The 23,622-nt window shown below is 42.3% G+C and overlaps 1 long non-coding RNA gene across 1 annotated transcript; it reads right to left on the bottom strand.

Moving 5' to 3' along the window:
- Positions 1-4,569: 4,569 nt before the first annotated feature.
- Positions 4,570-23,481, bottom strand: LOC141993614 (uncharacterized). Its single transcript, XR_012640909.1, has 3 exons — positions 22,701-23,481; positions 6,290-6,340; positions 4,570-4,659 (listed from the first exon to the last, which is right to left on the bottom strand). It is a non-coding gene; the product is annotated as an uncharacterized LOC141993614 (long non-coding RNA).
- Between the last annotated feature and the right edge of the window lie 141 nt (positions 23,482-23,622).

Below are 23,622 nucleotides of genomic sequence, written 5' to 3' on the forward strand. Positions count from 1 at the left end.
TGCTTCCTGACTCCATGACTCACTCATGATTGTAACACACCGTGGCCTTCACTTTCCTCAGCACTAAGAGCCCACACTGGTTTTGATATTGCAGTCCTTCAGAGACAGAACGTGTAGAATGTCTGCAGTTTCAAGCCTCTGAATGAAACTTAAGGCAGGTCACATTTTATATGGCAACTTTCCTTTCTGATGTAAACAATGTAAGGAGTCTATGGAAACATGGCTCCTACAGGACCAGGGCTGTCATGGGGGAGATGAAAACCCAGAGAATTCTGTGGGCAATTTGTCTCCATGTCAATGCTCCTATCTCATATGGATGTCCTAAAATCCTCACATATCCTAGTTCTCTGTGGCTTTCTGGGATGGAACCACCAGTCAGTTTCATGGAGGAGTGAAAACAACCCGCTGATAGAATTCTTCAAAGGAAACTAAGAAACATGCTGCTCAGATTTCCCACCCCCTGTAAAAAATGTGAGGAACCATGTGGCCAGATCATGCCCTTGAAATCTGTTCGCAGACAGGGCCTTCCACACATATATTCCCCTGCTCTGTATATTGGTAGAGAGACAGTCACATCTAGCACCACCTTCCTTATTCCCTGGAGAACCACAGAGGCCTCTCCAATGGGTCAGAATCCATGTGGTGGAAGTGGATGGACCTGGACTGGTAGATGGTGACCATGGGTGGGCCAAGGTGCTGAATATCCCTGCTCCTCCACCCCTATCACCAGCACTACACAAATCACTGAGGCCATGTCTACACTACGAAAGTACTCCAATTCTACAGAAGTCGATTTTTGGGAACAGATTACATAAAGTCGAGTACATGCGTCCACACTAAGCACATTAATTTGGCGGTGTGCGTACACAGTACTGTGGCAAGCGTCGACATTCTGAGGGGTGCACTGTGGATAGCTATCCCACAGTTCCCACAGTCCCCGCTGCCCATTGGAATTCTGGGCTGAGCTCCCAATGCCTGATGGGGCCAAAAATTTGTCGCAGGTGGTTATGGGTAAATGTCGTCAGTCAACCCTCCCGCCCTTCGTCTGTGAAAGCAACAGCAGACAATCATTTTGCGCCCTTTTCCCTGGATTGCCTGAGCAGAAGCCATAGCACAGCAAGCATGGAGTCCGTTCTGCTCACTGCAGCAGTTATGACCGTTGTAAACACCTCACACATTATCGTGCAGTTTATGCAGAACCAGCACCTGAAAAACCAGGCAAGGAGGCAATGGCAGTGCGGTGATGACGACATGAACACAGATTTCTCTAAAACTGTGGTCCCCGGCAATTTAGAGATCATGGTGTTACTGGGGCAGGCTCATGCCATGGAACACCGATTGTGGGCCCGAGAAACAAGCAGAGAGTGGTGGGACCACACAGTGTTGCAGGTTTGGGATGATTCCCAGTGGCTCCGAAACTTTCGCATGCATAAGGGCACTTTCATGGAACTTTGTGACTTGGTTTCCCCTGCCCTGAAGTGCAAGAATACCAAGATGAGAGCAGCCTCACAGTTCACAAGCGAGTGGCGATACCCCTGTGGAAGCTTGCAACGCCAGACAGCTACCGGTCAGTCGGTAATCAATTTGGAGTGGGCAAATCTACTGTGGGGGTTGCTGTGATGCAAGTAGCCAACGCAATCACTGAGCTGCTGCTATCAAAGGTAGTGACTCTGGGAAATGTGCCGGTCATACTAGATGGCTTTGCTGCAATGGGATTCCCTAACTGTGGTGGGGCTATAGACGGAACGCATATCCCTATCTTGGGACCGGACCACCAGGGCAGCCAGTACATAAACTGCAAGGGGTACTTTTCAATGGTGCTGCAAACACTGGTGGATCACAAGGGACATTTCACCAACATCAACGTGGGATGGCCAGGAAAGGTTCATGACACTCGCGTCTTCAGGAACTCTGGTCTGTTTAAATGGCTGCAGGAAGGGATTTACTTCCCAGACCAGAAAATAACTGTTGGGGATGTTGAAATGCCTATAGTTTTCCTTGGGGACCCAGCCTACCCCTTAATGCCCTGGCTCGTGAAGCCGTACACAGGCACTGTGGACAGTAGTAAGGAGCTGTTCAACTATAGGCTGAGCAAGTGCAGAATGGTGGTAGAGTGTGCATTTGGACGTTTAAAGGGTCGCTGGCACAGTTTACTGACTCGCTCAGACCTCAGCGAAACCAATATTCCCATTGTTATTGCTGCTTGCTGTGTGCTCCACAATCTCTGTGAGAGTAAAGGGGAGACGTTTATGGCGGGGTGGGAGGTTGAGGCAAATCACCTGGCCGCTGAATACTCACAGCCAGACACCAGGGCGGTTAGAAGAGCACAGCAGGAAGCTTAGAAGAGCACAGCAGGAAGCATCAGAGAAGCTTTGAAAACCGGTTTCATGACTGGCCAGGGTACTGTGTGACACTTCTGTTTGTTTCTCCTTGATGAAAACCCGCCCCCTTGGTTGCCTCTAAATTCCCTGTAAGCCACCTGCCCTCCCCCCTTCGATCACAGCTTGCTTGCAAAGGAAATAAAGTCGCTATCATTTAAAAAACATGTATTATTTATTAATTGATTATAAAAATAGGGAGATAATTCACAAGGTAGCCCAGGTGAGGTGTGGGAGGAGGGTTGGAGGGAAGGAAAAGGCCACTTTAAAACTTGCTGAATGACAGCCTTCTGTTGCTTGGGCTGTCCACTGGGGTGGAGTGGTTGGGTGCCCGGAGCCTTCCTCCCCACGTTCATGGGAGTCTGGGTGAGGAGGCTATGGAACTTGGGGAGGAGGGAGGGCAGTTAAACAGGGGCTGCAGCAGCAGTCTGTGATCCTGCTGCCGTTCATGAACATCCACGAGATGCCGGAGCATGTCCGTTTGCTCCCGCAGTAGTCCCAGCGTTGCCTCATGCCTCTTCTGATCTTCCTGCCACCACCGCTCCTCATGTTCATTGGCCACTTTCCTGTACTCTGCTATTGTGTCCCTCCACACATTCTGCTGAGCTCTGTCAGTGCCGGACAACTGCATGAGCTCAAAGAACATTTCATCCCACGTGCGTTTTTTTGCCGCCTTATCTGAGATAGCCTTTGGGATGGAGGAGGGAGGCTTGAAACATTTGCAGCTGCTGGAGGAAAAAAAGGGAGTGAAGTATTTAAAAAGATACATTTTACAGAACAATGGCTATACTCTTTCACGGTGAACAACACTATTCACATTACATAGCACATGTGATTTTGGTACAAGGTCGCATTTTGCATCTTATATTGAGTGCCTGCAGCTTTGGTGTTAGAGATCACACACGCAGTGCCAGGCAACAGAATTCGGCTTGCAGGCGGCCATGGTAAGCCATAGTCTTTCGGCTTCTGCAACCTTCATAACAGCAGTGCCCTCCTCTCCCATACCAAGCAAAGCACGCTGAGTTGGCCATTTAGTGCTGCAGTTTTCCTGTTAACGTGCAGAAGCAGAAACCAAACTAACCCCCCCCCGCCCAATTCTCTGGAATGATCACTTTACTCCTCACCCCCACGTGTGGCTGGTATCAGGGAAGATCCCTACTGGCCAAACGCGAACAGCTCAGCGCCAATGCCCCCCCACCCTGCCACCGCGTGGCTAACTGCAGGGAGAATTTCTTTTCAACCACAGGCAAACAGCCCAGTAGGAACGGCCGCCTCTGAATGTCCCCTTAATTAAATTCCCCTATTTCAGCCAGGTTACCATGAACGATATCACTCTCCTGAGGATAACACAGAGAGATAAAGAACGGATGTTGCTTGAATACCAGCAAACACCGGGACCATACGCTGCCAGGCTTTGTCATGCAATGATACCAGATTCCTTGCTACTAGCATGGCGTCGTAAAGTGTCCTACCATGGAGGACGGAATAAAACTGCTCTCCCCAGAAACCTTCTGCAAAGGCTTTTAGAGTACCTCCAGGAGAGCTTCATGGAGATGTCCCTGGAGGATTTCCACTCCATCCCCAGACACATTAACAGACTTTTCCAGTATCTGTACTGGCCACGAATGCATCTTGTTGGGGAGGAGTACAGAAATCGGTTTCAAGAGCCCTTTATGTCGAAAAAAACGGCTTCGTTGTATGGATGGGTTCAGGGTTAATTCGATTTAATGCTGCTAAATCCAACATAAACTCGTAGTGTAGACCAGACCTGAGGGTATATCTAGACTGCAGTCACTGAATGTAGTTGTAGCTCGAGCCAACATACCCAAACTCACTTTAATCTAGCTAGATCAGGTCCCAGAGCACTGAAACTGTGGCAGTGTGACCTCAGCACAGGCTAGCCCTGGTTCTAATTACCCAGGGTTCAGGCTGGGTTTGCATAGCCTCTGCTGAAGTTTGTGTTGATGTGACTTCACTGCTCCAGGGCCTGAGCTAGTCTAAGCTAGATTTTAAGATTTTGGGGGCAGGGTTTCTGCTGTCTACGTGGACAGCAACCAGCCCAGTGTGTGTACTACTGAAATCCTGGTCATCCGGTGATCTGCCTCTGATCTCTCTTCTGCTGATCCTTTTGGTGCTGGGAGTTCCAGAAGCAGCCATAGTTTTTCCCTATATATTTTCCCCTTTCCTTTCCTTCTCCTCTGCTCTTGCTCTGTGTTGTCCTCTAGCCTCTTCTTCTTGGGCTGTCTCGCTTTCTTCCATGTCAATCCATTCTCTTCTTTGCCTGGGAAGGCACAAAAGTTAACCTTACTAGACTGCTATGCTCTTAGTGTCACCACATAGCAATGCAGAGGTCAGAATTCAAGTAAGAGACATTCTCTTGCTAGACAGTCAGCAGAGTGCTAATGCAGTGGTTCTTAACCAGGGGTACATGTACCCCTGGGGGGTATGCAGAGGTCTTCCAGCGGGTACATCAACTCATCTAGATATTTGCCTAGTTTTACAACAGGCTACATAAAAAGCACTAGTGAAGTCAGTACAAACTAAAATTTCATACAGACAATGACTTGTTTATACTGTTCTATATACACTGAAATGTAAGTTCAGTATTTATATTCCAATTGATTTATTTTATAATTATATGGTACAAATGAGAAAGTAAGCAATTGTTCAGTAACAGCGTGCTGTGACACTTTTGTATTCTTATGTCTGATTTTGTAAGCAGTTTTTAAGTGAGGTGAAACTTGGGGTACACAAGACAAATCAGACTCCTGAAAGGGGCATAGTAGTCTGGAAAGGCGGAAAGCCACTGTGCTAACGTGAGGCCGCAGCAAGCATTTGAAAATGTTGCTCTCAGGAAAGTAATAATTTTCCTCAGTGGTATTCATTGTATATATAGGCCCATACCATGAGCAAAATAACCCTACAAAAATTCAGGTCCAGAACATATTTCAAACTGAGTGTTCAAAGGAATCAGAACTTCAGACTTTATGCATGTTAGTGACCATTTGCTTCTCTCTTTTATCATATATACACACTATTCTTTTTATGCTCCATACGCTGTTATCCACACCCTCCTCCTATTTCAGGCACAAGATCTATCTGTAAATTTCATACCTAATTCAAACACATTAAACAGAGTAGTAAGTCTTCATTAGTTTGATTAACAACCAACTAAAATCAAGTAGCAAATGACTGAATTCTCAGTCTGTCATTCAGTTTCAGCTATATCCATTGCTACCATTTCATTTCATATTCTTCATAGCCCTGCGGCTGAATTACAGCCTGGGATTTAATGCAGTACTGGAGAATATGTTATTTTAAATGTCTAATCATTATGATTTCATTTGCCATTCTTTTTAGAAGCACAGATCATAACAAACTCATCTGTTATTCATGTGAATGTCACATGTGTTCCCACAAGAGTTTTATTCTAATTCACTATGAGTTAGTGGACTCTTACAATAAAATGCTATCCCTTTTCCACACTGAACATGTATCACTTCATAATTGCTCATCAAAGGGCAAATGTATTACTTTTCTTGGATAGTTTTCAGGTCTGATATAGTCAGATGGAGAGCTAGTTCTAAAAAAATAAAGGCCACTTTGGAAATGTTTTAAAGTATTGCTTTATATTGTAAATGTCAAATTTAAAATGTAATGAACGAGATCACTAAGTCAGAAATTTAAAAATGTATATGTGTTCTACTATAAGCATCCATACTTAAGTCACATGCATTTTAGCTTTGTAAAATAAACTACATAATAAACTACACTGTACCCCTTCATATAATGGTGAGTGATAAACAATGAAATACACATGAATTCAGCACTTTCAGTATTCATGTTGTGGTCACATGGACCTCCATACAGCTGTTCTATTGTATTATAGAGTTTAGAGATTGGACACTTACAGGCTACCATAGAATCTGAATGTGATGAAAACTGGACAATGAGACTTTGCCCTATGAAAACAAACACAGAATAAGCAAAGCAGAAAAACTGAAAGAACTCATACAGTGCAATTGCTTTTCACAGAGGTCAAACTGTCTGTCTGTTTAGGTTTTTTTTAATGAAATGATAGAAAAACATTTTAGAAGTCCCACATCTGAAACATTATATGTAAAAACAAAACCTATGAAAGTAGAGTCCTGAAATGTTCCAGCGTTTGGTTACATTTGACACACTAATTTTGATTTCATGGTAAACTCTCCTTTGTATGTCACTCTTCAAATATTGTGCTGCATCACAATGACAGATCTGCTCCAGATTACGCTTCAGAAATTAAAACTAAAAATGAAAGATCTACTATAAAGAAATATTATCAGTGGAGATGGTACCGAACTAAAGCCTCAGTTGCAAATGGAATATAATGGCTTCATCATGGGTACAGCTACTAGTTGCTCACAGCCGAAGGAGCTATCTTTTAGTTTTTAGTGTTTGAAGACCGAGGTTCATTCTCCATTGGTGACTATTTAGTCTGGAAAAATGTGGTCACTATTCATTAAGTAAACACTCCTACCCCAAGCTTGTGATGTTTGGATCCAAACTTTGTAGCTCTGGACCATATTTTAAGGTTGAGGGCTCAAAGATTATTTAACAAAACAGATGAGCAACAATGTTTTTCCATTCATTTACTATGACTTACTTCATTGTTCAAGAAATATGATTTACTTAACTTTTTTAGACTAAATAATAGTCGAGTTAAAAGAAAATAAGTTTTGTTTTTAAGAGAGCAATGATGTCAGATGGAAATGATTAAAGGATGTAGTTCATATACAAAAAAGAAGAAGAAAAGCTGTTGGGGATAACAGCCAGCTGTCATTCAGGATAAATGTAAAAAGCAATTAACCTCCTTTATGGAAACAATAGGTGCCACCGCCCAAAAAACAGGCAACATACAAAGCTGGAATAGGAGTTGAGTCACATGGTCTGAGGCTTTTTCTTTGGGGTCTGACTGCAAACACAAGGGCACTGGGGATTGTCTGATGGACAGGTGTATGTATGTGAGGAAGAGAAAGGGAAGCAATGCCACAGAAACACACAAATAAGGCAGCAAGGAATTCCCAGAGAAAGCCAGAGAACCACTTGTAGTATCACTTTGAGAAAAAGCTAAGACAAACTTTTGGGTAAAGTGCTGGCTAAAAAGAGGCTTGGAAATATGAGCAAAAAAACCTGTCTCCTGTTCTTGGATTCCTACCATCTTGAGAGAAACAGGACTTTACATTCTTTGTAAATAAGCAGGATGGAGTCAGGTATTTCTTTGATGCAACCATCAATTTCTGCTAACAGAAACAACCCACATGATCCCAAATATTGGCTAACCACTCAAGTCAAAAGGGGTAACAATACATTTATCAAGTACATAAACAACAAGAGAACAGTGAATGAAACAGAAGAGCCTCTACAAGAGACCACTGTTAGTTTATTAACTCAAGGGAATGTTCAGCAGGAAGAGGAAAGGAATGCACATATTTTACAAGACAATAAGAAATATAGAAGGAAATCAGGGCCACAACACAAGATATTAATAGTTAACTTGACATAGGAGAATCTTAGCAGGAATATTTAAAACTTCAGTGGAGTCAGGAGATGTCTCAATAGACTGGCGGGTAGCTAAATCACACCGCCATTTAAGATGGGAAACTACAGATTTATAAGGCCTGGGTCTGAACTCACACTTGTTCTATATCCATGAAACTCCATTGACTTCAGTGGATTTACTCTTATTTATACATGTATGAGGACAGATTTGGCTTTAGCAATAGAAAATATAGAAAAGAAAAAATAGAAAAAGAAATAGAAAAGAAAAACAGGGATACTACAGAAGTTACTCCTACTCAATGTTCCCTCTAATTTTTGACAGGCCGTGTGCGCAAAAAATTTCTTCTGTGCAAATTGTTATGCTTCTGTGCAAATTTTTGCACGTGCAGTGTTTCGCCATGTGCACGGGGTTTAAGATCTGCGTGCGCGTGCATTTAGAGTCCAATTCTGTGAGGCGCTGAGTGCCCTCACGTCCCACTGACTTTATTTATTCAGCAGTTGGTAGGACTGGGCCCCAAGACTTGCATATCTCCAGTAAAAAATGTTTTGAGATCATAGCAAAGAGTTAGCAGGGTGAAGCAGTGAACATGATTTGCTTGGCTTTTGATAGCGTACAAACAAAAAACAACGGTCTGCACTATGGAATAAGTGAAAGCAGATTGGGGTGAGGATGAGAGAGGTGACTCATGCCATGCCATGAAGATTAGTATTACTGTGGCTACGCTAATGATTGCTAAAGTTGACAACGATGAAAGTAACAACTGCAACGAGGCACGTTTGGCTGGAACTCTGCTGGCATTTTGCCACAACGGGTGATGTCTGCTATTACTTAATATACTATTTAAATCTTTTGGCTCTTTTAAGTGAATTTATTTAGTCTTTAGACTTTAGAAAGATTTCAGACTGACAGCACTGAAGTGCTGGCATCCACATTTACATACAAATTGTCAAAAACGAGTAAGTGAAGTAAGGTGATAAAACTGATGATCTTATGAAACCAGTCGCAGAAATGAGGAATCAGGTTTCAGAGTGGCAGCCGCGTTAGTCTGTATTCGCAAAAAGAAAAGGAGTACTTGTGGCACCTTACAGACTAACAAATTTATCTGAGCATAAACTTTCGTGAGCTACAGCTCACTTCATCGGATGCATTCAGTGCATTCATTTTCCACTGAATGCATCCGATGAAGTGAGCTGTAGCTCACGAAAGCTTATGCTCAAATAAATTTATTAATCTCTAAGGTGCCACAAGTACTCCTTTTCTTTTTGAGAAATGAGGAAGGCACTGCAATTCAGGATAACAGGTACAACCTAGAAATACAGGCAGATATGAGACTTAAGTAAACTAGTGTATCCAGTGCAAAGAAATGTAATGACTCTAGGAGGGGGAAAAACAAGGAAATATTAAATTAATAATCATCTGCTACAAAATCAGGGACTGAGTCTATGTGTGTGTAATTACAAATTATAATAGTCTAAAATAGCACAGTTAATGAACAGTGGTTTAAAACATAAGTCAGTAATATTCTGTGATGCATGCATAAAGGTATTTAATACAAAGTGATTAGTGAAGCCCCATTTGGAACAACATGAGCAGTTCTTGGCCAACTTGCCATTAACAGGTTTTTTATAGTAATAGAGCAGCAGAGGGTAAGCAGAAGGATTCAATTATTGTTTTGCTATTCAAAAAAAGCTTAAAGAAAAACGTTTTTTAGTCTTTGGAGGAAAGTGTCTCTCATTTCTCTGAAGGGGTTAGACAGAATATTGCTTCTGTGCTATTTGAGCTTGTGTGAAATACCAGAGGAAGGGAGCATGAACATAAGCTAAGAAGAGTTGGACATTAGAGGAATGTAGGTAGAATTCCTTTACACAGAAAGCTAGTTAATATATGCAATAAGCTCCCAAGAGCAGCAATCGGCAGAACTTATATAATTTAACAAGGACATTAAACAAGTATCTGAAATAAAAAAATGAGCATGAAAGGAACTCAAAAGGAAGAGGAAGATCAAAGTGGAATTTTTAAACTCTTTCCATTGTAACGTTTCCTGTCCTCCTAATCAATAGCGGTATTTGGTTCATCAAAATTCACCGCCACTTTACGTAATGACAGAAGCAAAAATGTAAGAAAACTAGGTTTCACATCAATTCTTTTAGATGAGATATAAAATTGAAGCCCTGACCACTTGTGATTGTTAAAGATCTGATAGCACACTTTGAAAAAAAACCTGGCATGTGTCCTGGTTAGATTCCAACTTGAGTAATAACATTCTATTTACCTAAATTACTCATTCATTTAAAATGGATAAAGTATTCTTCACTTCCTGTCCTAAACTGTTGTTCAGCATTTGCTGTGCCCTGTTAAATAGTTGCCATGTTTCATCTGAGAAGTGGCTGCATTTCTGTGGTGGAAAAAGATAATTCTCTATTGTTCTAAATCATTCAGATAAATTTGTTAACCCAGCACTTTGGGCCATTTAGAAATGAGAGGTGCTACAAATATGTATGATCACTATCACTACATTCTCCAAGAAAAAGAAGGAAGGAGGCAAACTGCAAACAGCAACATCAAAAAACATGTCCTACGGGTTACTGTTAATGTGTTTGAGACAGATCCTGAGCTAACATAAATTGTACTCCACTAACTTCATAGTAGAGATATGCTGAATTTATACCAGCTGAGGATCTATACATCTAAGTTAAATTTTGCTGTGAACATTGCATATGGGAAAAAATATATTTTCAAAAAGTATGGGATGTTGCCTTAATATACTTTAGGAGTATTCCATTTCACAATGAATTTGTGAAAAGAACACACATGAAAATCTTACTATCCATCCTTCTGTGGATTTACACATCTTGACATTTATTACAAAATGTTATACTTTTTATTAAAATTAATATTTTTTCTGACTCCACTAACAGTTTCTAAATGTGACTGTTTTTAGTTTCTAATCAAAAGACCCTTTTGACATATGTACATACTGGGTTTGACAAGTCACTTTCTGGAATATTTAGAAAGTTTGCAGCAACAAAATCCAGGCCCAATGCTGCGATGGAAGTTCTGTACACATATGATTTCATAGAATCATAGAATATCAGGGTTGGAAGGGACCCCAGAAGGTCATCTAGTCCAACCCCCTGCTCGAAGCAGGACCAATTCCCAGTTAAATCATCCCAGCCAGGGCTTTGTCAAGCCTGACCTTAAAAACCTCTAAGGAAGGAGATTCTACCACCTCCCTAGGTAACGCATTCCAGTGTTTCACCACCCTCTTAGTGAAAAAGTTTTTCCTAATATCCAATCTAAACCTCCCCCATTGCAACTTGAGACCATTACTCCTCGTTCTGTCATCTGCTACCATTGAGAACAGTCTAGAGCCATCCTCTTTGGAACCCCCTTTCAGGTAGTTGAAAGCAGCTATCAAATCCCCCCTCATTCTTCTCTTCTGCAGACTAAACAATCCCAGCTCCCTCAGCCTCTCCTCATAAGTCATGTGCTCTAGACCCCTAATCATTTTTGTTGCCCTTCGCTGGACTCTCTCCAATTTATCCACATCCTTCTTGTAGTGTGGGGCCCAAAACTGGACACAGTACTCCAGATGAGGCCTCACCAGTGTCGAATAGAGGGGAACGATCACGTCCCTCGATCTGCTCGCTATGCCCCTACTTATACATCCCAAAATGCCATTGGCCTTCTTGGCAACAAGGGCACACTGCTGACTCATATCCAGCTTCTCGTCCACTGTCACCCCTAGGTCCTTTTCCGCAGAACTGCTGCCTAGCCATTCGGTCCCTAGTCTGTAGCGGTGCATTGGATTCTTCCATCCGAAGTGTAGGACCCTGCACTTATCCTTATTGAACCTCATCAGATTTCTTTTGGCCCAATCCTCCAATTTGTCTAGGTCCTTCTGTATCCTATCCCTCCCCTCCAGCGTATCTACCACTCCTCCCAGTTTAGTATCATCCGCAAATTTGCTGAGAGTGCAATCCACACCATCCTCCAGATCATTTATGAAGATATTGAACAAAACCGGCCCCAGGACCGACCCCTGGGGCACTCCACTTGACACCGGCTGCCAACTAGACATGGAGCCATTCATCACTACCCGTTGAGCCCGACAATCTAGCCAGCTTTCTACCCACCTTATAGTGCATTCATCCAGCCCATACTTCCTTAACTTGCTGACAAGAATACTGTGGGAGACCGTGTCAAAAGCTTTGCTAAAGTCAAGAAACAATACATCCACTGCTTTCCCTTCATCCACAGAACCAGTAATCTCATCATAAAAGGCGATTAGATTAGTCAGGCATGACCTTCCCTTGGTGAATCCATGCTGACTGTTCCTGATCACTTTCCTCTCATGTAAGTGCTTCAGGATTGATTCTTTGAGGACCTGCTCCATGATTTTTCCAGGGACTGAGGTGAGGCTGACTGGCCTGTAGTTCCCAGGATCCTCCTTCTTCCCTTTTTTAAAGATTGGCACTACATTAGCCTTTTTCCAGTCATCCGGGACTTCCCCCGTTCGCCACGAGTTTTCAAAGATAATTTCACGGTACTAAGACCTGCGTTTGTAGGAGAGTAAAAGATAACTGAAAGAAAATGTTAACTTTAAAATCACACAGAGATTGTTTTCAAAGCACGGTAAAGTTACACCATAGCTCAAAATGTGAAACGTGGCCAGGGTTCCAATAAAACAACATGCGGGGATCTTTTGTCTCCAAGCTGGCAGTGGTACCACATTCTGACATCAATTTTTGAGCAAAACTCAGAGGAGACTTCAATGATTATTCCATATGTGCAACAATAGCACGATATTGCCCTTGGTTGCTTGGGAACAACTACTGCTCACAGATATTGGCATACAACTTCCATGACAATCTATGGATTTTGTGCACATGTTCAGGACCTGATTCTTAACCGTGCCTAATATTCAAGGTGATGTGGGGAAGACTTCAAAGGAGTCAGTTATGGCTCCCTGATCTAGGGGTTAGTTTTCAGCTGGCCCAGTTTAGAGCAGCTTAAACTTCCCCACTTTCCCCTTCAAAAACCTGACACCCTTTTCACAGGAGATGAGGAGGAAGCAGAAAGAGCCAGAAGCTCACTGAGGTCCCACTACGCTCCCTCCTTTCTCCTCTCCTCCTATAAGCAGTGGGACATCTCCTCTTCCTTCCCTCTCGGGGGACCGCATTTCAGCCTCAGCACATCCAGGCCTGGAAAAGCGTGTGTGAGGAGGAAAGAAGAACCACAGGAGCTGGGCAGATGTGGGGGTGATGAGAACCCACACATTTTCAGACCACTTAGCACTGGAAGGAGGAATCTGGCTCTCCCATAGGTGAGGAACTCTCTGTGTTCAGGGAATCCTTAGTGGCCAGATCTGCCAGCTTTATGACAAACTGGGCAATGGAGGCCATAAGCAGGGGGTGAGAATCTGGTCTTCTGAAGGTAGAATTTGACCTATGAATTTTGGAGACTGTAGTAAGTAAAAGGCCTCTCAGATGAAAAATATCTTGATATAACAAAAACATGGGTTCCAAACACGCACATTTTACACTTGTTTTGCAAGGAGGTATTCATAGAATAAAGTTAGAACTACTGTTGTTTAATATCTTCTACATTAATCCTGGAAAATTGAAAATAAAAATACTAAATTTTGAAAAGATGTTTTTCCCCTCTCCTTGCATTCCTCCATTTTTCCACTGCATCATACACAAACTGCACATCTTCATATTTAAGGCCCTGAATGGTCTATCCCCACCCTACCTATCAGCTCTCATTCACTATCAAGATGTTGACTCCCACCCTGTTCTGCCAATGGTGCTAGTCTTCATTGCCCACTTGTTACATTTTCAGACAAAACACCTTTGTGATTTCTCCCGTGCTCCCACTCAAGAATGAGAGGAGCTCACTGGAAACATCAGCAAAGCCACCTCATTGCCCTCCTTCAAATCCCTCCTTCAAGTTATCCTCTGCCATGATGCCTTCAGAAAACTTGACAATGATTAGGAAGCTGGTGCGCTATGACTTCTGCCTATCATGCTGACCAATTTTGTCGCATTGTTTCCTGTACTTCTGTCTTGTTTGTTGAAACCATTTTCTGGCTCTCTCCTTATAAATAGATTGTAAGCTCCTCACAGCAGGCATTATCTCTTTATGTGTCTATACAGTGCCTAACACAATGGGGTCCTGACCCATGACCGTGGTCCCTAGGCACTACCCCAATAAATAATCACAATGAAATAAGTATCACAAGGTATATTTTCTGCAATGCATCCAATAAAGTTTTATATCATTTTTTCCTTTTAAACATGTAGATATTAAAATTGCACTTGGCTGCAATAAATATTTTATAAGAAAGCTTTTAATAATTATTTTCTAAATTTCTTGCACAGCCTGAGCAATCTTTTTAAATTTAGTCATGCTAAAATGTGTAAGCAAAGGGACCAAGGGAGACAAAGGAACTGATCCTACAAAGCTTCCCCATGCAAGCAGTCCTTTTGGACAATTTTTGTACATAAATTTCAACTGGTTCCTCTTGATCACTAGTGAGACCAAACAGTGGGTAACTCTAGGGCAGCTTTCACAGCAACTACTTGTAATGTACCTGTTCTGCAGAGAAAGAGAGGACTATGATCGTCCAGGGCTGTCATGAAGAGCCCCCTTAGAGTGAGGGGCAGTTTTCCCTTGACTTCAAAGGGAGTTGGATTGCCCTCTGAGATACCCCTTTTTCTAAGCACTAAATTTGCTTAATATTTTTAGAGAAGAGTAATGCTTGGGAGTATCCTTAAATCATTTGGAAGTATCTTCACACAAGTAAGTAAGCGCTTCTTGGTTTAATTTGTCCCATCAGTATTGGTCTAACAGGATTGCCAAGAGCATTGCTATTGATACTGAATGTGAAAAATCAATTTAATTCAGTCCATAGGTTTTTCCTATCTTTTCCCTGGATTTTTAAAGTAATCAAGTGCAAACTCTAGATTCTTTGTGACTTTAGAATATGAGGCTGATCTTGAGGTGAATTCAAGGCAAGAAATAGTGCTCAAAAGTAGCGATAGTAAGGAAAAACTACCACATTTATCATTTGTGATTGGACAAATCAAGTCTAAACTGAATTCGTTTCACCAAACCACAATGCTAGTGTCTGCTCATATCTTTAAAAGATTTACATTGATGTTCACACTGATTTCACTTACATATATGACTGTATGTAAAGGCAGAGCAGAATCACTATGCAACAGGAAAAGATCTACAGTTAGCAAAATAAAGAAGTGCTGTATAAAAAGAAGAAAAAGAATGGACTCAGAGTTCCCTTTAACAAGAAACGTAAATGGAACTGAACGCTAATAACACATGCACAAGATTTAACTTAAGCTAGGGGCTAATAAAAACAAATCTTAGCGTTTTGCAAAGCTGGCAGATTCTGCGGGACAAAATAACCCTTTTTTCAAGCATGAATGGAAATTTTCCACTGAACTTGGCACATTTTTCCACAGGTCTAAATTTCTCTCCAAGCCAAGAAGCTGATAATACAGCTAATACATTTAGAATACGCTTGTATTCTATTGCACTAAAAATACAATTCCACATGTTCTACTTTCTCTTTGATAACAAAATTTGACTTTATACATAACCCTGCATGCTCAAGGTATACAGAAAAGCACTTGAATTAGGTAGGGTAGTAGTTCAGTGACTACTCAGACTGGTAAGTTTTCAGGCAAATGGAGCAGCCAATGTGGGCTCAAAAATAGCTCATACGCATCAATAGACAATAAAATACATTTTACTGAGAGAGAGGGAATATTGCCCAGGATATTGACATATTTGCTTCTCTATTCAAGAAGCGCCCTGGAATTTTTAATTTTATCTGGGATAGCCACAGGAAGGAAGCAGAAATCACTTCTAACAATATAGTATTGTTCTCAGTACTGCACTGGAGTATCAGCTCTAGGTAAGAAAGCCAGGCCTGGGGGAACAACCTGAGCCCTACAATTTTCTGTCCCAAAGGGCAGGGTGATATTACCTGTGCTGTACTGACAACATTCACTAGCAACATTTCACTATGGTGTTGCAGAAGCTAAGCAAATCTAGGTATTAAACTTTTATAATTACTTGAATATTTTTATCCATGCTAATGTTAAATCATAGAATCATAGAATATCAGGGTTGGAAGGGACCTCAGGAGGTCATCTAGTCCAACCCCCTGCTCAAAGCAGGGTCAATCCCCAACTAAATCATCCCAGCCAGGGCTTTGTCAAGCCTGACCTTAAAAATATCTAAGGAAGGAGATTCCACCACCTCCCTAGGTAACGCATTCCAGTGTTTCACCATCCTCCTAGTGAAAAAGTTTTTCCTGATATCCAACCTAAACCTCCCCCACTGCAACTTGAGACCATTACTCCTTGTTCTGTCATCAGCTACCACTGAGAACAGTCTAGAGCCATCCTCTTTGGAACCCCCTTTCAGGTAGTTGAAAGCAGCTTTCAAATCCCCCCTCATTCTTCTCTTCTGCAGACTAAACAATCCCAGTTCCCTCAGCCTCTCCTCATAAGTCATGTGTCGCAGACCCTTAATCATTTTTGTTGCCCTTCGCTGGACTCTCTCCAATTTCTCCACATCCTTCTTGTAGTGTGGGGCCCAAAACTGGACACAGTACTCCAGATGAGGCCTCACCAATGTCGAATACAGGGGAACGATCACGTCCCTCGATCTGCTGGCAATGCCCCTATGTATACATCCCAAAATGCCATTGGCCTTCTTGGCAACAAGGGCACACTGTTGACTCATATCCAGCTTCTCATCCACTGTAACCCCTAGGTCCTTTTCTGCAGAACTGCTGCCGAGCCATTCGGTCCCTAGTCTGTAGCGGTGCATGGGATTCTTCCGTCCTAAGTGCAGGACTCTGCACTTGTCCTTGTTGAACCTCATCAGATTTCTTTTGGCCCAATCCTCTAATTTGTGTAGGGCCCTCTGTATCCTATCCCTACCCTCCAGTGTATCTACCTCTCCTCCCAGTTTAGTGTTATCTGCAAACTTGCTGAAGGTGCAATCCACACCATCCTCCAGATCATTTATGAAGATACTGAACAAAACCGGCCCGAGGACCGACCCTTGGGACACTCCACTTGATACTGGCTGCCAACTAGACATGGAGCCATTGATCACTACCCGTTGAGCCCAACAATCTAGCGAACTTTCTATCCACCTTATAGTCCATTCATCCAGCCCATACTTCTTTAACTTGCTGGCAAGAATACTGTGGGAGACCATGTCAAAAGCTTTGCTAAAGTCAAGGAACTACACGTCCACCGCTTTCCCCTCATCCACAGAGCCAGTGTGTTTAAAATCTAGAAAGAGACAGAACTCAATACCTGCAGACATAGGTGCGAACTCCGTCGGTGCTCCGGGGTTGGAGCACCCACAGGGAAAAATTGGTGGGTGCTTTGCACCCACCGGCAGCTCCCCACCCTGCCCCCCCTACCCCCCCCCAGTTCACCTCCACCTCCGATCTGCCTCCACCTCCTCCCAAGTGCGCTGCCGTGTCCTGTTTCTCCCCCTCCATCCCAGCGCTTGTGCTGCGAAACACTTGTTTCGCATGGCAAGCGCTGGGAGGGAGGGGGGAGGAGGAACATGGCGTGCTCGGGGAAGAGGCGGGGCCGGGGCGGGGAATTGGGGAGGGGTCCAATAGGGGCAGGGAGGGGGCGTAGTCGGGGTGGGGCTGGGGGCGCGCGAGCACCCACCAGCGCCTGTACCTGAAGAGGCTGTTCCTCCAAAAGCAACAGAAGGTTGAATGAATTTCAAAAGTGGAGAAGACTGCCCTTTTTGGAAGACGGACTTTAATGTTACTTGAGAAAGGGGAAACTGGGTTTCTTCTTTTTTAACTATTCACCAATCCCAACTAGAAACAAAAAATTCAAAGATGGGAAAGGCTGAATTATATAATTTAATTCCTCTCCCTGCCTACATGGGACTGTTCTCTTCATTTTTTGTTGCTTGCAGCTGTGATTGTAACTGATCTCATAAACAAAGCAGACTAAGTTTTAGGCAAGCGGCCTACATCATCAATCTGGTCCTCTTAACGTACCCTTTCTACACACATGCACATCATCCATCACTTGAAATTTTATTATGTCTACTTTAAAATGAGGTATGATTGGAGCTGTCAAATGTTGTGATTACCATAGAAACAGGGATAGATAATATCAACATGTTAAAATGACCACTTTGAAATATTTGCATTTGTTTCTGTTAGTTTAATGACTTTATGTATTATTTCAAGACATAAAATTGGATTTCTTTGTGACCTCAAAGCATAACAACAACAATCTCAAGGGTAAAACAAAATCTAAGAATACATTTGTACAGGTATTATGAAAATGTAATAGCATTGGTGACATTTCTAGCGATCATCATCAAGATCTTGTTCGTCATTATAATCTCTGACGAGAATGTGTGGGTTACCACAGTCTTCGTTACCTCGACATGTACACAGTTCTGTGCAGGAAAGATTTTTCTAACTACAGACACAGTTGATTGTGCAGTGACCCCTGCTGGCACAGGCATAAATAAGGTCAAATGCCACCGGCTCCTTGAAGAACAAAAGAAGTAGTTCACCCATCCACATTTTCCATCCATGTTGCAATGGTGACCCAATATCTGGTTTATCTATGTGCAAAGATATCCAAATCTTTGTTTGCCAAGATGTTCTTTTGACTTGTTCTGGAAAACTGTCCTCATACAGTGTGTGTTTGGCCAGTGACTTTTTGTTTTTGATGGCTAAGTTGAGGCACAAGCAATTCAGGTCTCTGTGGTCCTCCTTTTCTTTTTTATTCTGGTCATACAGAACTGCTACCAACTTCCTTGCTGCAGAAATTGTGACTTGTCCATCACACTCTCCAAAGAAGTAAACTCCCTTTGTTTTGACGTTAAACATAGATTTTTTCCCTAATACCAAATATTGATGACACAGAGTCACATCCTGTTAATGCACATACAGCAGGAAGTATGTTGCAGAAATTATGAGTGAGTGTTCCATAAATTGCATGCACAGGTATGAAGTGACGCTTGTCAGTTGTGCTGATAATGGTGCCTGTTTCAATCCAGATGTTATCTGTGTGTTCCAATTTTGGAAAGCAGTGAACAGCAAGGACCAAAACATCTGCAACAGGTGATCTAATTATTATGGTTCCTTTGACACCAGAAGACGTGGGAATATACAGTATGAAGAAGCATCCTTGTGTCCACTTCCTCTTGAGTACTGTACAAGTCTTGAGCTTCTTCAAAAGCTCTACTAGTGATGGACTTTGCCACTTCACCATTGGGAAAGTCTCCAGCAAAAAGGAATGTTTATGTTGGGTGTTCTCGTACACTCTCAAGTGCATTTTGAACCATATTTTAACAGAGGAATTTTACAAGTGACTGATTGTTGGATGCCATGTTTACAAGCTTTTTACAGGGTTTCCATCAATCACCTGGTATTTCTTGCATCTAATGTTAGATCCTATGTGGCACTGTCTTTCTGCTGTTTTCAGAGTTACTGTTGTGAAATATGTCAAAGACTTCAATTACAGGATTAGCTTTGTCAAATCCTTTTAGGACCTGCCTCAAGTACTCAGCAGCCAATTCATCGAATGTGTGGAATTTGTTTCTAGCCATTATTTCTATGACAACCATGGCATCCCTGATAAACACTGCGGTTTCTTGGTTGCTCTTAGCTCATGGATTCTTTCAGTTTTAGCTTCCAGCTGATGCCCTAATTCAGTTTTGTCTGTTCTTCTCATTGTTCCATCAGCAGAGAAGAGGGATGTAGGTACAGGCCCTCTTGGGTGTTGATCTGAATTTATGGGCTAGTTTTTTATGGCTTGCCAATGATCTGACCAGAAGATATTTAGGTTCTTGTCCCAATTCGGGCTCCAGGGTTAGAGAACACAGAAAGTTCAGCATTGTGAGAGGACCCTCGGGTTGTGTGGCAAGGACACTTATACTGAGGACAATACCAAATTGTTAAGATCTTTATTAAAATGAATGAAAGAATAATAAACAATATAAAACACAGAGTCACAAAGAAGTAATACAATTCTATGACCCCTGGTAGTAACATCTCTATTCTAAAAGACTACTTAAACTAGCATACTCACACCCTTCCCTGGAGAACTGGTAGTGGGAGACAGAGGACCAGCCTCGTCTCTGGCATGCCCGATGAATTCAATGGTCCAGGCTTCCCAAATTGGTAGTGATTAGGTTCGAGTGTTGGGTAACTAAACTATATTGCAAAGCTGAGCAGATAGCTTGATAGAAGATAGGAAAAGAGCGACCCTCTTGCTGACATTTCCTTACATTTCAGCACAGTATTATCATCTCAGCTAACCTGGCATCCCCAGTAGGTGCATATGCAACTCCTGTGTAGGTGCTCTTCTTTGTTTCAAGCTTGTGGTTGAAACCAGTCCAAAATGGAATCACCTGAGTGTGAACAATAGTAACGCCATTTGGTGTTGGTATGAACATCATGAGGTAGTCTTAAGAGACACCAGGAGAGATCTTGGACAGCGTTCATTTGTGGGTGACAAGAGTTTGTTTTCTAGAGTACTTTTTCGTGCAGAGTCAGTTCTGGATGTGTTCTAGGTTTTTCAAATGCTGCACACTGTATAAGAGACTCTGATTGCCTGTGGAGAGTAAGTGACTTTTCTTTTCCATGCTTCAGTGATATTTCTTGTGACACTGAACTATCTGCAGGCTGTCCTTGAATTACCACTCTAGCCATTGAATGGAACATATTCTTTCTATCAATGGTCTCTACGTTGATGTCTATATTATCGTCTCCTTCATGAATGAGATTTCTGTCAGCATGAAGCGGTACAATTCCATTTGGAATGAACACGACTTTCTAATTCAGTTTTTGCAGCACTAGTGATCAACAGCCTCAGCTCACTATAACTGTTGCAGAATCCAAGAAAATGTAGGATGCCAATTAAATTGTGAGACCCAAGCTCATGCTGTAGCTGTGCAGCAAGGCTATTATGTGCAGTGGTACGATAATTTTGGAACTGTTAAATACTATGCACTTTGAAATGGAGAGCACCTTCTCTGAATGTTTTCTGAAGGATGGTACTCATTGCTGGCTGAATTATATACTGCTTTATCTATCAACCAATATACGAACTCCTGCACCAATAAGGAAACAAAAGTACTGACCTCTGTAAACTACAATCACCTAGCTTTAGATAAGATTATGAGGCTTTATAATAGCTATTTCAGCTGAAGGACTGAAGCAACATTATACAAAACCACTTGTTCATTTGAAAACTGTTCATCAAGCTCTCTCAGCAGAACATCCACAAAACATTTGGATGACTTAAGTTCCTGCTTCAGATTGCTAGTAACTTGGATAGCATCAGATAATGTTATTGTGCTGCATAGAACAATGGTAGATTTGCCTTGTCCATGCTGTGAATGAAATGAACTTGCAGAATCATAACATTTTTCGAAGCTTGCCTATTATGTGCTAGTGGAATAGCTTGCAGTTTCTACATCTGAGGGAAGCAGGGCTTTATATCTTTGTAGCATCTTGGACAGAGAAGAGCCTTCTTGTTGTACATCAGATTCTCGCGCTCTTCAATCAGCTAATAAAATGCAATGTCATAAGGTGACAGTGTTACTGCAGTATAACTAGATAGTTTTGCTTTAAGATTTGTTTTACTCAAATAGGAAGAAAGGCATGCTGAGTTATAAACTGAATCCTTAGCAATCAAGACTTCCACAGATATTCCATGCAACATGTCATCTCTTCTTTGAAGGGCTGCTCCCCCTTAGATTGATTGCTCTCGCAAATGTTTCTATTTTATGAAGTTTCTGTCCAGCACTGGTGACTTTTGACAGTTTTGCATTCTTTTAATTTTCTTGACAAATAACACATTTTTCAAAGTTTGTGAAGTTTTTTTTTCTCTTTGTTGTAAGCAGGGGGAGGTATTCATGTAGTTCCAGCAATTGTCATCTCTAACAGCAACGTGGCCTGTATATATGTGTCACTGAATTAAAAAGCTAGTTTCTAGAATATTTCAAAGGCTAGTACTGCATGCGTAGGCAATTAAATTAAAACCTTCCACCAGCAGACTAGATGCTACATTGTATGTACAAAAGTTTACAAATGGAGAGGCTTTACATTAGGAATTCACATACATTTACATCTATCCACTATGCAGCATAAACAATGGACATGCAATCTACTGCTACTGGTGCACATGAGACTGATCTTGATAGCAAATTTTACTGAAAATATAGAACACTATTATAATCACATGTGAGATACTTTGACAATTAAGAATATGTGATGTGAAAACATTTCATGTTAGTATATTGAAAATGCTCATATTCGCTATTTTTGTTGCACGCTAAACAGCTTCATCATTTCTAAAAAAAATACTTGTTCATGCAAAATCAATAAAACTCTACACTGTCATTTGGTAGTTTTGACTAATAAACACCACAATAAGGTGTTGATATTAACTTAAACATTAAAAACTGTAGTCAGAGTCATGTGGCAGTGTTTCTGGAACTGTGCAATAAATGACACTTTCTCATTTTGGATACCATTGTTTCACCTCGCCTACAGGCTTAGGGCACCACTTGACAGCTCCACATCCGAGCTCATCTAAATGTACATAACATAAGCTTTAAAATGATATATGATGTGGGTGGGAGGGTGGGTACATTAAATTCCAAAAATATGGCTCTTTTTGGAGAATTGCCGCATGCCTATTTAGGCAACTTTTTGGATGGAAGCCTCTCCAACTCACCAGGAAGTGGAGTTATAGATTTAGCAAGTGGTACTCTTCCCTTTAAGTCCACAATGAATCAATGCCTAGGACTGTGCTAGGACATTGCTGTGATGCTGTTTTCAACGTAAGATGTAAAACTGAGCTCCTGACCAGTCCTGGCCCTAAAAGTTCCCTTGAGATTTTCTGAGGCTGCATTCTAATTTGGATAATGATTTTCTGCCTATACAAATTTCCCCGGCTGTTTCAACTACATATGATATTCTTCACTCCCTGCCTAAATAGTTTTGTAGCACTGCTGTTCTCTGTTAAAAAGCTGCCAGTTTCCACGTCAGCGATAGCTGCATTTTAGTGATGGGTGAGGCCAGTCCTCTTTGTATATATAGTTTTTAAAATGCTTCATGCTCCTTTGAGATGTAAAGTATACACGTAAACTATTATTCTTCAGGTTGCAGAGTAGCAGCCGTGTTAGTCTGTATTCGCAAAAAGAAAAGGAGGACTTGTGGCACCTTAGAGACTAGTGTTTTGGCCAGTGCAGTTTTAACACGTGCATGTTCCCTCGCTTCCCTGGGGACAGAGCTCCTCTGAAAGAAGGCAAAGCACTGGACAAGTCCACCAGGGTCACGCCCGCTTGCCCCCTGGGCTGCTGGCCTCAGCACAGTCTTCACTGAACCCCGTCCCCGCGGCCAGCCATCCCAGGACTGCCTGGTTTGTGGGCGCAGTCGGGGCTCCCTGCAATGCTCCCGCTGGCTGACTCAGACACCTCCCTGGCGGCTTCTTTCCCCCTCCGAAGCAAAAGCCAACCCAGGTCATTTGCGTTGTGCCAGTCGGACACTGTCAGCCGCCTCTTCGGGCTTTCGCGGGGCCCGGCCGGGGCTCTTCGGCACGCGGGGGGGTTGAGGACCCTTCCCCGGCGGGAGGCGGCGCGGGGGACGAGGAGCTG

The sequence above is a fragment of the Natator depressus genome, chromosome 9 (genome assembly GCF_965152275.1).
Source record: "Natator depressus isolate rNatDep1 chromosome 9, rNatDep2.hap1, whole genome shotgun sequence".
Lineage (NCBI taxonomy): Eukaryota > Metazoa > Chordata > Testudines > Cheloniidae > Natator > Natator depressus.